Raw genomic sequence first — 15,925 nt, 5'->3', positions numbered from 1 at the left:
AGGAGTCAATAGCCATGAGAGCAGGTTGCTGGACGCCTGGGATCTTGCCATCTGTACGTTTAGACAGAGGATCCACAAACGAGGCAATAGGCCTGAAGTCACCCCACAAATGTGAGTTCATCCAAGCAGGACACCCCATGAGAGGGAAGTGGGTCCTCCCCCTGCCTCAGCCCTCAAGAACAGGACAGCAGGGCAGAGGAATGAAGAATCCCCATCCAAGGGCTCTGCGGAGCTTCCTCTCCATCCCTGAGCCATCTCCTTGGGCCTCTGGTGAGCACATGTGCAGGGGACACTAGAGCCCTATTTTCTTTTAGGCCACGGTGGTCAGGTCTCTCCTACAGTAGCTGCAAGTGCTTGGTAACTAACACGTTGCTTGAATGTCTGACTCCTTTTGCATTTCCTTGAGAGGCAGCAGTTCACCCCAGGAAGGATTAGGATGTTATGGTTGGAATGCAGAGAGAAAGGGTTTGATTTCCAAAACAGGCTATTTGAGTCTGTGTCATCCCAATAGCCCCGGTGTCTTGAGAAGTCAGTCCTGCATTCTGACCACCTGCCCTTTCCATAGCAGGAGTCAAGACCTCTGCAGCAGGTCATGGCGTTTCACAGAACCCGCAAGGAGAGGAATCCATGCCTGCACCTGTCACGGGAATCCTTCAGAAGGGAAGGCTGAGAGCAGCAAGGTGAGGCTGGGTGGGCGTGGCTGGGCAGGGTGAGGCTGGTGTTCTCAGGGTTGAACCTCATGGGGTAGATGCAATCTGAGAACCCAGGGGTGTCTGAAGACGGTGGGACCACCAGGCAGCTACCCTGGACTACTCGTCCATGCTTTTTACATAGAACCACACTCTCCTCTGCAGGAGGAGACAAAAATGTCCAAGGTGGCAGAGAAAAATAGTCACCATGGTGCAGGGGAGTGCCCTGGGGCGGCCAAAGAAAATTCCCACCACAAACTTGGTGGCTTAAAACAACAGAAAGTTATTTTCTCATAGTCCTGGGGGCCAGAGCCTGAAAGCAAGCTTTCAGCAGGGCTCTATTTTCTCTGGAGTCTCCAGCGTGGCTCCTTCCTGCCTCGTCCAGCTCCTGGTGGCTCCAGGCACTCCTGGGCTTGTGCAGCCTTGCACCAATCTGTCTCTGTGTCTTCCTCTTCTCTCTCTTACAAGGGCACTGTCATAGGACTCAGGAACCTCCCCAAACATGGTGATCTCATGTTGGGATGCCTAAGTGGTAACATGTGCAAAGACTCCTTTTACAATGAAGACCTCATGCACAGGCTCAGGCTTAGGATGTGGCCATCTCTTCTTGGTGAGGGGTAGTGAGTGAAGGCTACTGTTCAGCCTGCTACACCCAGCGATGGCTGTTCCATGCCCTGCAGCTGCACTGAGATGGCAGAAGCTGTTGTAGGAAATTCTTCCATTTTCTTTTCTTGGAAAGCAAAACCAGTGCAGGAGGAGAAGAGGAGAGAATAGGAGATGTGTCTGGAGTATGGGCTTGGCTGCTACCATGCAGATCCAGAAAAGCACAGATCTGAATGAGAGGAAACTAAGTCTCGCTCATTCACAGCACTCCAGGTGTGCAGTGTGCAGGGTCAAGTGGTACTTCCCTGTGCCAGGGATCCGAAATCTCTGTCTTTCTGGTTCCTCTGCCAACCATAGGCTGCTGTCCCCATCTGCATGGCTCACCTCCAAGTCCTCTTTCTGACCAAAGAGAGAGCTGTCCATGGCTAATGGTGAGGTTGGTGCACACTGGCACGGCTGAGAGGCTCCTCCTGGTGCCATGTATTCTAATTGCCTGTACTCTATTGGTTGTTCAACGTTTGGGCGGCCACCCCTAGTATATCCCTTCCCTTGAGGGCATGACCCAGAAATTATACCTATCACTTCCTCTTCCACTCACACCCCATTGGTCAGCGTTTGGTCATATGACCACAATAGCTGCAAGGGAATCTGGGAAATGTAGCCTTTATTGGTGATGGCCATTTGCCTGGTAGAAAATTCTAATAACGGATATTAGGGAAATGGATAACTGGGTGATAACAAACATTCTCTGTGAAGGAGGGGTCTGGCTTTCCGGGACTAGGCTCAGCATCTCCGACTCTTCCACTGACTGGGATATTGCTGGAGAAAAGCTGATAGGTCTATGCCTAGAAAAGCCTTGGATCTTATGGTGGCCTGAATTCGTAGAGAAATGTTTGCTACAGTGCCTAGCACCAAAGTGTACAATCGATGCAAAAAAAAAAGCCAGGGGTAGCGACTCATGTCTGTAATCCCAGCACTTTGGGAGGCTGAGGTGGGAAGATCAGAAGGTCAGGGGTTTGAGACCAGCCTGATCAACATGGTGAAACCCCATATCTACTAAAAATGCAAAAAAAAAAATTTTTTTTTTTTTGGGAACCAGGCTCAGCATCTCTTATTTGCCACTCAGCAAGTAAGAGCATGTGCTAAGGGCCAGACCATGTGCTAAATGTGCCAGGCATCATCTCTGCAGCTAAGCAGTGTGTGATATTGTGGATAGACAGACACAGACACAATGATATCGCGCTAAACTGCTATGCTAAAAATAATGTGAACTGGCCAATAAGGATATGAAAATAGGTCCAGCCTCACTAGAACTGTTGAGCAAATGTGAATACGAATGCCCCATACACCTTTTCTGGGTGTATATCTAAAGGAACTGAAAATGGGGCAGAGCTCAGTGGCTCACACCTGTAGTCTTACCTACTCAGGAGGCTGTGGAGGGAGGATCTTTTGTGCCAGGAGTTCATTGCTGTAAGTGGGCTGTGATCACACCGCTTCATTCCAGCCTGGGTGATAGAGATAACCCATTGCTTAAAAAAACAAGAAACAAAAAGACAGAAACTGGATCTCGAAGAGATATTTGCACACTTATATTCACAGCAGCACCGTTCACAACAGCCCAGAGGTGGAGGTGACCCAAGCGTCCATTGACGGATGAATGGCGAAACAAAAGGAAGTAACATTTTTCACCCACTGGACTAAGTCTGTTATTGCTGAGAGTATCAGCAGCTGAACTCTCCAGGTTAAGGAATTTGGGAACAACCTTAAAATTTTAAATGCGTGAATCTTGTGATACAGCAGTGTCTCATGTGGAAGTTTTGAGAAACGAAAGGAGGTGACGATTTGGCTCAAATGAGACAGTGGAACCCCTTAGCACTCTGCCCAGCAACCAGCTAGCACTCAAGAAGCGGATAGAACTTTATCATTCCAACAGTGATGAGAAGACCTCCCCTCACACCTCCCACCCAGCTTAGTCATAGGAGTGGTATTAGCAATCAGGGTTTCCAGAGAAACAGAATACACACACACACACGTGCACACGCACACGCACATGCACACGCACACATACACACACACACCCAGGTTCTCATGGCTGTGGAGGCTGGCAAGTCTGAAACCCGCAGGGCAGGCCAGCAGGCTGGAAACCCAGACAGAAGCTGATGCTGCAGTCTTGAAGCAGAATCCCTCCATCCCAGGAATACTTGGATTTTGCTTATCAGGCCTCCACCTGATTGGGTGAAGCCCACCCACACTGTCAAGGGTAATCTGCTTGCCTTAAAGCTGACTGATAGAAGAGGTTAAGCACATCCACCACACACCTTGGTGGCAACATTTAGACGAGCGTTTGATTGAATCACCGGCACTAGAGCCTGCCCACGCTGAGATATAAACCTGCCCATGGCAGGGGCCAAGGTCAGATCACGCTGTGCCTGATGGGTCCCTCTTCCCTGCAGGCCCAGGCTCTGCCTGTGTCTGCCGTTGGGCCCAGCCTTGTAGCACCACCACATAGGGATCTGAGGTGCTGACTGACTCTTTAAGGTTTTTGTCGTTCTCTAGGTCTGAGCTAATCAATGGGACAAAAAGTCACAGCCTTGTGGCCTTTCAGCCACCTGGCAAGCCTACAGGTGGACAGCCTCCTCCAGAGAGTGGCACCTTGCCATGGGTGAAAGAAGGGCAGGAAGGGAGGATGAGCAGAGCAACACCTACTGGGCATTTATTATGCACCAAAGGGCTGGGCGCAGTGGCTCACACCTGTAATCCCAGCACTTTGGGAGGTCGAGGCGGGCGGATCACAAGGTCAGGAGTTCAAGACCAGCCTGGCTAACATGGTGAAACACCTCTCTGCTAAAAATACAAAAAAAATTAGCTGGTGTGGTGACAGGTGCCTGTAATCCCAACTACTCATGAGGCTGAGACAGGAGAATTGCTTGAAACCAAAAGGTGGAGGTCACAGTGAGCTGAGATCACACCACTGCACTCCAGTCTGGTCAACAAGAAACTCTGCCTGAAAAAAATAAAAAAATAAATAAATATTATGCCCCAAGGGCCTTTAACCCACTTCAGAGTATTAACTTCTTTAAGTATAGAGTTAGATACTATTACATTATTACACCCATTTTACAGATGAGAACACGAAGATCCCCAAATGTCGGGTAACTTGCTCAGGTTTTCATGGCTAGAACAGGGAGGGCCAGGATTTGAATGCATGCCCTCTGGCTCTATCTACACTCTGTTCTCTTGATCCCAGAGTACATGCCATCAAATGTCACTACCTGTCCCTGTGTCAGCCTTGGGGCTGACAGCTGGGAGCAGGACACACACCCGGGAGCCTTTGCCTCAACCCTGAATTCCTCTTTTGACAAATGGAAACCTCATTCCACTCTTGCTGATGCATCTCCTTATCCAGAGCATAATATAATCCTCATCTCTTTTCTCTGGAATGTTGGGAGAATTTGTGTCTGTCAAATGCTTTGGAGAAATGTGAAAAGAATGTTTAAAATGTCAGATCCATTTTTTCAAAAAAATCAATTATATGTTTGCCTTTGGGATAACCCTAAGACAACATAAAATCTCAAACTTTCATCCCACTGGAGTGAATGAAAATAATTACTCTGTTAGGTTTTCAGTGATCATGCAATTGCCCTGGATTTTGGATTCAAATTCCAACCAGTAGAGAACTGTGATCTTGGAGAGAATTCTAAAGAAATGCTGCAAAGGCACAGGTCTGTTCCAAGGCAGGGCCCGGGCCTTGGAGCCAGCAGAATCTTTGCAAGTGGCATCTGCAGTCACAGCAATTCTGACAGCTCCTCTGGAGGGGTTGGTAACTAGACTCTCTGCAAACTGGAAGAAATTAGCTCTGACCACAGACCATCTGACAGACCCGTATTTAATAATACTTCCCAAATGTGTGAAGCACTTAGTTTTAGAATAAGAGGAAGAATGGAATCGCCTGGAACTACAGATTTGAGATTTGTTCTGACCATCACACCCTTTTGGGAGCCTTGCTCCTCTGGCAGACAAGAGGGGTGGCCGAGGCCAGGTGCTGCTCCCTTGTGGCCCCCACGCCGGGGCTGGCCTGTCTTGGAGAAGGGTGACATTGAAGCTCTGTGCCCTGCACCCCTGGCCTTCTTGAGGTTGAGTTCGGGTCTGCCTGGGGAAGGAGCCCACTTGCCAGCTTGGGCCTGGAAACGTGAGTCTCCACAGATTCCACCAGGCCGTGGGGACGGCTGCAAAATTGCTCCCTTCCTTCTCAGCTGCTCCTGGACAGCTCCAGGAGGCCTTTCCGACAAGAGAGCATTGTGCCCCATTGGAGCCCTCCCCTGACACAAAGGGGACCTTTCACGGCTGCGATTGGGGAGGGTGGGGACCTCGAGGCCCACTCATTAACCAGCTCTGGGCACAGTGGCTGTGGCTCCAGCTACTGCTACCTGGAACGGGCCCTCCTTGGAGACAGAGCCTTTATTTGACTTCCAACAGGGAGCTCTCCTGAAGGAGGCCAACTTGTCTGCCGGGAAGAGAAGTGGTTGTCTACTTACCAAACATGATACAAAAGGCTCACATATCCCTTCCGGAATAAGGACTCAGAGGGATAGATGGGCTTATGGTGCGAATGGTTTTCAGAAGTATATGCAAGAGATTGACAACCCTGGTTGCATCTGGGGAGCTGGGTAGTGTGCAGAAAGGACAGGAGGGGAAGAAACTTATACTCTGTCCTTGTGGACTTGGGCGTATTGGACTATGTGAACAAATATCTAATTCAAAAATATCCTCACCCTGCAAAAGGCTAAATATATACTCCCCTCTCAGAGACAGAGGGCGGGTGGGGATGGGAAGTCCTGCTGGCTGCCCCTGGAGGCTGGGCATGGCACGTGTGTGTGTGTGTGTGTGTGTGTGTGTGTGTGCACGTGCCTGTATGTGTGTATGAGAGAAGATCTAAAATGTAATTGCTTTCAGTGGAATACAGCCCCACTGTGTAATTAAACCAGGGGGCTGTCGGCTCCCAGAGTTTAAGCGGCTTCATGTGCATTTGGTGATTATGCCCCTCTCCTTGGATAAAAGTGCTGCTTCTATTTTAGCCATACAAAATGATTCCCAGACCAGGATGAACGGTTACCTTCCCTGCCTACCTCGGCATGAGGCTCCCTCCAGCTGGCAGTCCTAGAAGGCTTCTAGTCGGGCTTCTAGTCGGTGCTGGGAGGGGAGGTCAAAGAAGAGAAAATCCAGGAACCTCTGCCACCGCCTCGACCAGAGAGACAGCATCGCAGCTCTGGGTTTGTCTGGACTGCCGGGGCCACTGTGTGCTGCGTCATCCAAGGACTCCCGTGCTCGGCTGAGCCAGTCTTCTATTGCTGCAGGCGTAAGTGTCCCTGCTCTTTGATCCACCGCTCCCCTGTGGTTTCTTCTGTGACCCATGGATGATTTGGAAGAGTGTTCCTTAATTTCCAAGTCTCTTGGGATTTTTTTCTAGATATTTTCTTGCTGATTTCTAACTTAATTCCATTGTGGTCAGGGAACATATTCTGGACATTGAGTCTTCTGCAATGGATTACAACTCTTTTCATGGTCCGGCATGTGGTCTGTCTTGAGGAATGCTTCACATGCACTCACAAAGAGTGAGCATTCCACGATTGTTGAGTGAGTATTCTGTACGTTCTGTTACGTCAAGGTGCTTGCTAGTGTTGTTCCAGTCTTCTGTATCTTCACTGATTTCCTTTGCCTGCTTTGGTCAACTACTGAGAGCAGGATTTTAGCATCTCCAATTATGATGGTTGATTTCTTGGCTTCTCCTTTTTTACTACAAAAGTTTGCTTTATGATATTTTCAGGCTTTGTTATTAGGAATATACACATTTACCTATTCACATAGGTTAATGTACATATACATGTATATTTATTAATCATAACATTAACAAATATACATAAATAAATTTATTAACATACATTAATATGCATTAATTGATGCATATTAATACACAAATATGCATTTATATATTAATGTATAGTAATATACATTATACAATTATAAATTAAACAATATATTTTTATATATGACTATTAATATACATTAATAAATATACAAATAAATATATAGCATTAGTAAATATAATAAATAAATATGAATATCTTATTAACATGTAATTAATAATGCATTATTATAACATTGTAGTAATACATAATTATACAAATATATAATATAAATATAAAATATTTAATAATATATTATAACATTAATAAATATTACTGTTTTATTAATATTTAATCAATAATGTATACATGGATGAAATTATGTATACATCATATATATCTGATATATATGTACATACAGTACACAGACACACGTACAGAGAGAGTTCACTCCCATCTCTGTGCTCCATTTACTCTGTTTTTAGTATCTCCTCCTTTCTGCCCCCTTCCTGGATAACCACTTCTTTTCTTCTGGGATTACTTTATGCACATAACAGAAAATGCAACTGCAGTGGATCCTGAACAATGTGGGTTTGAACTGGTTCAACATGGGTTTGAATCCACGTATCCATTTACATGTGAATTTTTTTCAACCAAACAAGGATGGAAATATAATGTTCATGGATGCGCACACAGAGGGCTGACTGCTGGCATCGTGGGTTCCACAGGGCCAGCTGCAGGACTAGAATACGCACAGATTTGATATATTCAGGGGTCCTGGAACCAAGTCTCTGAGTACAGCAAGGGGTGTCTGAATATATATTTTTCCTCCGACACGGAAGTTAGTGCTTCATACACACCCTTTTTCTTCCTCCTAGCAAGGTACTTGGTACTCCTTCCCTATCAGCCCCCAAAGAGCTTCCTCCATCTTGGCGGCAGCTGTGTGAAATTTATACCATTTATTTAACCAAGCCCTACTGACTGACCTTTGGCTGGTCACACACACTGGCTGTTACATCATGCAGCCTCTGTCTGTCCCACCTTCCAGATCCCCACCACCCTGCTTTTCTTGTCCCCACACCACACCCCAACCCAGGAACCAGCCAGGTAAAGGGAGGACCCTTTCTCTTTAAGAAGGTGGAGCAAGAGGATGGTGGTGAGCAGTCATCATTTGACATTTTCTTTCTTTCGTGCACAGATGCCTTGGCATTGTGTTTGCTTGCATGCAGCTATGCCCTGCAGCCACTGTGGAATGCTCGCGTAAGGAGCCCTTCTCTGCACATACCCCGACACCGTGATGGCATCTTGCCTCTCCCCAAGGCACTGCAGTCTAGTGGTCAGAAGCCCGAAGCCCAGCTCTGCCAGTAATGTACTGTGTGCTCTTAGGTAATCACCTTGCTTCAGGACAATGGAATAGTAACAGCTAAGCCATGTACCCGGCACTACTAATGAGAGCATTGCATATTTAGCCTTATTTACTTAAAACAACATTTTGAGGTGGGCCACATGATTTTCTCCATTGTGTCTTTCTGAGTCACAGAGAGGTTAAGTAACTGTGCAGGGTCACACAGCTCAGCAGAACTGAGATTCACTCTTAACAATCCGGCTGTAGGTTATCACGAGGGTTACATGTATCAGTGAGCAGAAGGTCCTTGGACAAGGACCCAGTACATAGCATGTGCTCATTAAAGCTTAGCTGTTGTCATTAGGACTTGCCTAAGGAATTGGAATATGGCTGGTCTTGCCTAGGTGGGGAGGAGGGAAGACTGAAAAATACCATTCACACTTAGAAAAGTCAAAGATTCCAGTTTACTCTGTCACTTTTTTAAAAGCTCTGTATTCATGGGAGAGGAGGAGGAAGAGCAGCTCCCACTGGGATCAGGTGGGAAGTGAGCCCGGGTCACCCTGTTATTACAAGCCCCGCCCAAGGAGCCTGGCTTCCCGTCCGGCCTCCGGGATCATGCTAGCACGGGGCTCTGTCAACGTGAAATGTGCAAATGATTTGGCGTCCCCCCTCCCTTGCTTTTCTTTGCAGCAGACAGAGAAGCAAAGAAGTTAGCGAGCTTGTTTTGGCAGAAGAAAAAACACAAAATGCCCAACCACAGATTCTCAAAAATATTGCTATGCACTAATTTTGCTAACATGTTAGACAGCCCTCGGATCTAGGCAATCTTGTTCCTCGGCTGGGAAGAGTTCCCGCAAGCCATGTGATCCCAAATCCACCCTAGGGATAATGAGAAAATCAGTTCCGGCCTTCCCTGGCCTTCCAGCCAAGCTGAACCAGGGCATCCCCTGATGCTTCAGCCCAGGGCCCACCCAGAGGATGCTAGCTGGTGTGCAGAGGCCTCAGCCCTGCCCTCCTGGACTCAGGTAAGACCCAGAGGTTTCCATGACCTCAAAATAATTTATCAGACAAAAACTCACTGCCCAGGTCAAAGTCACAGCACCAGAAAGCCAACTGGAGGGCAAAGACAAGGCTCCTTGTTGCCACAGTCCCCTGACCCTTCAAGGTCAGCATCTCCGTCAAAATAGGCTCAGTACTGAGGTAAGAAGGAGAACATCACTGTTAAGAAGGTAATGAGTCACAAATGCTATTTTGATGGTTTTCTTTGAAAGAAATACACATAACCAAACCAATTTTAATTAAAGATCTTGTCTTTGTAATCAGGCAGCCACAAATGAAGGCAAAACTGCTTTCATGTGGCATAATATACACAGAGCTGAACTAGTTTTCCCATAAAAGGGCAGGTTCTTTTTTTTCAAATAAGAAACTAGTTTGTTCTTCACAATACGGGGGATGCAACAGAAAGCTGTCTTTTGCAAAGTATAAAATTGCAAATCCTCCCATAAAAGCCATGTGTTGATGCTAAACCAGTGCGAACATTTGCCAAATGAGCATGCCAGCCAGGATTATCCTACCCTTTGAGATTAGACATGTGATCCTGATTTTTAAGTGAAAAATGCAGCCCAAGACCAAATAAACATACCTACAAGCACATCGAAAGCTCAAATGGTTGAGAAATGATTGGAACACACCCTGGTGTGTATTTCTGAGGAAGAATCAACGTGAACATGGAAACTGATGTTTTGAGTTTTGGTTGTAAAACTGCAACAGAAGTGAAATACCGCCCCTAACTATGTCCACTGAAACTAGTGAGGAGATAATCATTTTCAGTTAAATATGCATGTAATTTAATAACCCACAGAGGGCAAATACATTTGAGGTGGCCTGAACACAGTTAGGAGTTCTTGCTTATCAGCAGCGTTGAATCCTGCCTTTATTAGAGAAAGTTGCCCTGTGACCTGCTGTACCCAGAGGGCAACCTGGAGACCACTCCCCCATCACACCACACTCACTGGACTCCTATTTAAGTATTTTCAGGCAAGTGACTGTCTCTTTTTTTTTTTTGAGATGGAGTCTTGCTCTGTCGTCCAGGCTGGAGTGCAGTGGCACGATCTCGGCTCACCGCAACCTCCGCCTCCTGGGTTCAACTGATTCTTCTGCCTCAGCCTCCCGAGAAGCTGGAACTGCAGGTGCATGCCACCACACCCAGCTAAGTTTTGTATTTTTAGTAGAGACTGGGTTTCACCATATCAGCCAGGCTAGTCTCAAACTCCTGATCTCGTGATCCACCTGCTTTGGTGTCCCAAAGTGCTGGGATTACAAGCATGAGCCACTGTGCCCGGCTGACTGACCATCTTATAATGATCTTACAAGTACTGAACTGTATTATCTGGTCATAACCAGAGCACATGATGGGACAATAGAATATATGAGTGAAGTTCTAAATGCAAGGTAGCTCTTATTCTGTGAGTGACAAAACTCAGTCAGCAGATGAGGCCGGCAGGAGGCATTGGTGCCCTAATGCTGGGCAGCACTAACCACCTGCATGGACTGTGAATATCTGTTGGGTCCTTCCCATATCTGGTCTGTTCTCATGTTTGATTAGATCCTGGTGGTGAGAATAGCAAAATCAACTCTCATTACTATCCCATTTGGGGAGGGCATGAGTTGAGTCAGAGAGCGTTATCCTTTCTGTATTGTCACATGATGCACTTTATAGAGCAGCAAGTGTCCCTGTGGGGGATCCACAGCCACACGTCCTCATTGGCTGCAATGTTCAGTGTCCAATATCTACTGCCATGATCATTCTCATTTTTACACCCACAAAGCTTCGTAGAATTCTAACACCCCAGGTCAAAGTGGAGGTTTTGGACTCAGAGAGGGCTAGATTCCACCTCTGACATCAGCTGTGGGACTGTTTTTCCATCTGTAAAATGGAGACAACAGTATCACCTACCTCACGGTGTTAGTAGGATTATTAAACAGAATTTTGACCATAAAACCCTTAGCCTGCTCCCTGCACAGGCTGCATGTGCTCAGTGAACTGTGGCTCTCTTTCGTGCTGACTTCACTATCAGGGAAGGCAGAGGACTCTAACATTTGCATACTAAGTCCTTTTCTGATTTATAAGCCACGTTTTTTTTTTTTTTCTTTTTTTTTGAGACAGATTCTCACTCTGTCACCTGAGCTGAAGTGCAGTGGTGTCATAATGGCTCTCTGCAGCCTTGACCTCCCAGGCTCAAGCGATCCTCCTGCCTCAGTCTTCTGAGTAGCTGGGACTGCAGGTGTGCGCCACCATGCCTGGCTAATTTTTGTATTTTTTGTACAGATAGGGTCTCACTATGTTGCCCAGGCTGGCCTTGAACTACTGGGCTCAAGGGATTTGCCCACCTCAGCCCACCAAACTGCTGGGATTATAGGTGTGAGCCATTGTACCCCACCATATAAGCAGTTTTAAAAATGCTAGAAGCTTTAGTCATAGAATTACCGTATGACACAGCAATTTCACTCCTAGGTATCTACCCAAGGGAATGGAAAACATATGCCCACATGAAACCTTGTCATAAATGTTCACAGCAGCTTTATCGACGATGTTCAAAAAGGAGAAACTCCCTAAATGCCCATCAGCAGGTACACAGATAAGCAAGTTGCGGTCTATGCACACAATGGAATATTATTCAGTCATAAAAAGGAATGTGGCACTGATCCACGGCTACAACACGAGTGGAAAGCTTCACTGGGAGTGCAGGCAGCCAGACACAAGCATGGATGCCGTCTGCTCCCACTTGCAGGAGGGATCGAGAGTGGTCAGATTCAGGAGACGGCAAGTAGATTTAGGGTTATCAGGGGTGGGGGAGGAGGAGATGAGGAGCTTTCATTGTTAAATGTTTATGGAGTTTCTGTCTGGGATGGTGGAAATGTTTGGTACTAGATGGCGGTGATGGTTAGAAAGCGTTGTGAATGCAATTAATGCCACTCAATCTTACACTTAAAAATGGCTAACTGGCAAATTATATATATATATATATATATATATATATATATATATATATAATATTTATATATATTTTATATACATTTTATCACAAGTGTTTTGTTTTGTTTTGTTTTTTTAATGTGGTGAGCTGTGATTTTCCTTTTTAGGACAAACAAGCCCGTGTTCTTCTTGTGGTGGCTTAATACACACTTCAGCCCCTGTCACCTTATGGCCAAGCCGCTTCTTGTCTGAAACACAAGCACAGCGTCTGTCAGAGCCAAGGGGCCACCTCGGAGGTGGGTTTCTGCAGAACCCCTAGCCTGGGTGTTTTCTACTGACCACGCCCCAAGGAACCTGCATGGAGCTGTCTGCTTACACAGATGGACCGTGACCACTGTTCTTCAGGAATACAGACTTGCAGACCTGGCATGCTTTTGTGAGTGGAGACATCTCTGCACAGAAATCTTACTGTTGTGCCTGTCCGACCCTGGTCTCCTCTCTCCAGTCTCCCGTGCCCACATTCCAGGCTGTTCTATGCACTCCTTTCTGGAATGCCTGGGAGCATCTTGAGACCTTGCTGGATGCAGGGCGGCTGAGCTGCACTAGCCATGTGGGTGGTCTGCTCGGCCTCAGGATGGGCCCTGCCCACAGACTGAGTGGGCATTGCAGGCAGGGTGAGGGCTGCTGGCGGCTGCCACCAGTTACCCTTTTAGTATTTTTTTTTTCAATACACTTAAAAAATGTTCGCATAACTTTAGGTTCACAAAAAAAAATTGAGCAGAAACTATAGAGGTTCTACATGCCCCTTTCCCAATCCCCCCACCTTCTAGTTTTTTCTATTATTTCTATCTTGTGACACTTTTGTTACAATCGATGAGCCAATATTAATAGGTTATTATTCACTGAAGCCCACAGCTTACTTCAGGGTCAGCTCTTGGGTCTGCACATTCAATGGGTTTGGACAAACATATGAATACATATGTCCCAGCCAGCTGTGATGGCTCACACCTATAATCTCAGCACTTTGCGAGGCTGAGGCAGGCAGATCACCTGACGTCAGGAGTTTGAGACCAGCCTGGCCGACATGGTGAAACCCCCATCTCTACTAGAAATACCAAAAAATGAGCCAGGCATGGTGGCGCATGACTGCCATCCCAGTTACTCTGGAGGCTGAGGTGTCCGGGAGGCAGAGATTGCAGTGAGCTGAGATTGCGCTATTACACTCCAGTCTGGGTGACAGAGTGAGACTCTGTCTCCAGAAAAGAAAAAAACAAGACATGTGTCCCGATCAGAGTATCGTACAGAGTAGCTTCGCTGCCCTGAGAACACCCTGTGGTCTTCCTATTCCCCCCTCAACCCCAGAGACCACTGATATTTTGACCATCCCCATGGTTTTGCCTTTTCGGAATGTCGTATGGTTGGAATCGTGCACTGTGTAGCCTCTGCAGATGGGCTTCTTTCACTGAGCAATATGCATGGAAGGTTCCTCTATGTCTTTTCAAGGCTTGATGCCAACCTGTCTTGCAAAGTGGCTGCAGCATTTTGCATTCCCACCATCAATGAATGAGAGTTCCAGTTGCTCCACATCCTCACCAGCATTTGGTGTCATCATTGTTTCGGATTTTAGCCATTTCATAGGTGTGTAGAGGTATCTCATTATTTTAATCTAATAAACATCTTATTGAAGAATAATGCACAAGCAGAAAACTTCGCAGATAAAAAGGAACGGCTTTTTCACCAGTCACTCACTGGATACAGCCCAGTGTCCAGCACCCAGGCCAAGAAACAGACACTAACAGGGTTCAGTGACCCCCTCAGGACCCATATAGATCCACTTCCAATAATTCATCCTTGTCTTAGGTAATTTGTCTCAGGAAAGTAGAGAGAGAGAGAGAAATCAAAAGACAGAGAATCTCACAGAATGAATGAATGAATGAATGAAGAAACCAATGAAGAATAACAGCAGAAATGTCAGCTCTTTATGGTTGCATGTATTACTACAAATAATTCTGGAAACATGTTATTTACACAGAAATAAAAAGAGATGTGTTGATTCCGTTTGACGACAATGAGGCCCCCTGAGGCAATGGATTCATTTATTTGTATGAAGGCTGATATGATAAAAATGATTCCTCAGAGCCATGCACAAGATAAGAATTCGGAGTTGCTGGTGCTCCTTTGGCATGTGGCCAGGACCTCCCTGGCCAGTGTCACTGGATGCACCAGCCGTCTAGCCCAACACCCAGCCTGCCATGGGATGGCCTCATCCTGGCCCCTGGCCTTCGCCCATTCTTTGGGTACTTGCTGGCATTCTGAAAGGGGACAGTCTGAACCTAGGGAGAGGAGAGGGCTTAACATCTTGCTGAGGAATATGTCAACCATGGGGGCAGGAACACAGGAAAAATCATCCAGTCCTGAGCCGAGCTGAGAAGCATCTCAGCAAGGCCAAGGTGACTGGTGAATTTCTGCAGGTGCAAATTTTCTAGGAGCCTAGAATCAGGTTTTTACTAGTCTATAATGTCAGAAGTCTAGGCCAGGCATGGTGGCTGACCCCTATAATCCCAGCACTTTGGGAAGCTGAGACTGGTGGGTCACTTGGGGTCAGGAGTTTGAGACCAGCCTGGCCAACAGGGTGAAACTCCTTTTCTACTGAAAACACAAAAATTAGCCAGGCGTAGTGGCAGGTGGCTGCAATCCCGGCTACTGAGGAGGCTGAGGCGCCGTGGCCTGCTGTGTAGGTTTCGATTATCCTCAGCTGGAAACAGCGGAAACCCCAGGTCACAGTAGCTTCAAGAAGGTAGGTTTTGTGTTTTTCTCTTTCACACTAAAGTCTGGAGGAAGGCAGGCCAGGGTAGAGAGTGCATCTCCCTCGAGCCGTCCTGAGATGAGGCTTCTTCTGTCTGTGGCTCTACCATGGGGGGCCTCTGTCCCCAGGAACCTTCTCAAGATTGGCCCCTTCAGCCTCAGCCCTCACATCTGCCATTTCAGCCAGCAGGACAGAGGAGCGCTGAGAGGGGGAAGCCCAGGGGCCTGGGCCCACTGTGCTTCTGTTTTTGAAGGAAGGGTCCCCCACACCGTGTGTAGTCTTGTCGGCCAGGGTGCAATCACATGGCCACAGCTAGCTGCAAGAGAGGCAGGAAGTGCAGTTTCATGCCTGGGTGGCCACATCCCTGACCAAACACAGGTGTTTATTACTGTGGAGTGACAGCAGACAGGGTGGGAAGCCACGGTCCTGGCACACCATCCGTGCACTCCTAGGGTGCAGCTCGGCGCCAGAATTGTTAGAGGTTCTCGGTAAACAAGCAAAGCTCGAATGAGCGAATGAGTAAATGAATGAATGGCCAGGTGGAGCCTTTCAGACACGGGGCTTCTTTCTGGAGGGGGTCTCGCGGGACTGCGCGTCTCTGAA

General features: G+C 47.1%; 1 long non-coding RNA gene across 4 annotated transcripts in view; it reads left to right on the top strand.

Moving 5' to 3' along the window:
• Positions 1–13,167, top strand: part of LOC108314670 — a 38,342-nt gene extending 25,175 nt beyond the window's left edge. The window contains exons 3-6 of one of the 4 annotated variants that reach the window (XR_005202652.1): positions 566–680; positions 6,368–6,648; positions 7,924–9,740; positions 12,684–13,167. This is a non-coding gene — a long non-coding RNA (uncharacterized LOC108314670). Of the gene's footprint in view, positions 1–565; positions 681–6,367; positions 6,649–7,923; positions 10,559–12,683 lie in introns of those variants that run through there. The other 3 variants (XR_005202654.1, XR_005202653.1, XR_001829592.2) reach the window with 3 other exon arrangements.
• Positions 13,168–15,925: the final 2,758 nt, after the last annotated feature.

This window comes from Cebus imitator, unplaced genomic scaffold (genome assembly GCF_001604975.1).
Source record: "Cebus imitator isolate Cc_AM_T3 unplaced genomic scaffold, Cebus_imitator-1.0 Scaffold159, whole genome shotgun sequence".
Classification (NCBI taxonomy): domain Eukaryota; kingdom Metazoa; phylum Chordata; class Mammalia; order Primates; family Cebidae; genus Cebus; species Cebus imitator.
This window is presented reverse-complemented; position numbering and strand designations above follow the sequence as displayed.